A 1,253-nucleotide genomic window follows, 5' to 3' on the forward strand; every position below is an offset into this window, starting at 1 on the left:
TGCAGCGCACCTGACCGGGTGACGGGTGCTGGGTGCGCATGGCAGCCCCGACGTAATCAGGTTGGACGTGTCCGCTGTGGGAGCCTCGGGTCCCTCCGGTTTTAAATGGGAGATCACGACGCCGCCCCGTTGGATTTTTGTGAAGATTAAACCATTTCGGTTAAATAAACATTGATTGAATGCTGCCTTTTCCACATACAGAGGGCAGTCGGTGGTGTGCAACTGGAGATACAGTTTCAGAAAGTTGCTGTTATTCGAGAGAGAACTATCCCCAAATGGTCCTGACCACAAGGCTGTGTCGGTGCTTCTACTGGTCATGGTTTCCGTTTGCTTTCCTAGTTTCAGCAGCCGGCCGACTGTAGGACTAAGGGTTATGGACCTCAGAGGGTACCTAGCCCAGCTTCCCGCAGCGGCTGCAGGACGCCGGGCACAGCCTGGTCTGAAGGGAAGGACAGGCGTGTGAGGAGCCAGATTCCTGCGCTAAACGCCGTGTGAGCACTGACGTAATGAGTAGCTTTAGGAGCAAAATTCCTTAGGAGCCCAGTGCAGAGCGCCGTATTTTATCAGAGAATTTGGAAGTTTCTCACGGAGGAGGTGGCCTTCGGCCCGAGTCCTAAGGGTTGAGTGGTCGTTTGTGAAGGAAAGGAGTGGGGACTGTGGTTATGGGGGAGCCTGGGAGAGCAGCCCGTGCGGGCAGGGAGCTGCGGGGGTGCCCGGGAACGGGGCGGTGCGGGAGGGCCCGGGGCCAGCGAGGAGCTTGAGTTTCATCCTGACATCCAGCGTCAAGAAGGCCCAGGAGGTGAGCGATCAGCCCAGGAAGTGGATTACTGGTAGCAAAGGGAAAACCAAGCTGTTTTTTGTTTTGTTTTGTTTTTTTGGTTGAGGACATCATGTACTTCTTTTTTCTTTTTTAAAAAAATATATTTTATTGATTTTTTACAGAGAGGAAGGGAGAGGGATAAAGAGTTAGAAACATCGATGAGAGAGAAACATCGATCAGCTGCCTCCTGCACGCCCCCTACTGGGGATGTGCCCTCAACCAAGGTGCATGCCCTTGACCGGAATCGAACCTGGGACCCTTCAGTCTGCAGGCCGACGCTCTGTCCACTGAGCCAAACCGGTCAGTGCCAAGTTGGGTGTTTTTGCAGTGATTGAATTTATTTAGCAAACTTTTGAGTGCCACGCTCCAGTTCAGGGGGCGTCCGGATGAATGGGACACGTTCTCCCCAGTGTGGAAACGGCACCTCTGGAAA

The sequence above is a fragment of the Myotis brandtii genome, unplaced genomic scaffold (genome assembly GCF_000412655.1).
Source record: "Myotis brandtii unplaced genomic scaffold, ASM41265v1 scaffold1612, whole genome shotgun sequence".
Classification (NCBI taxonomy): domain Eukaryota; kingdom Metazoa; phylum Chordata; class Mammalia; order Chiroptera; family Vespertilionidae; genus Myotis; species Myotis brandtii.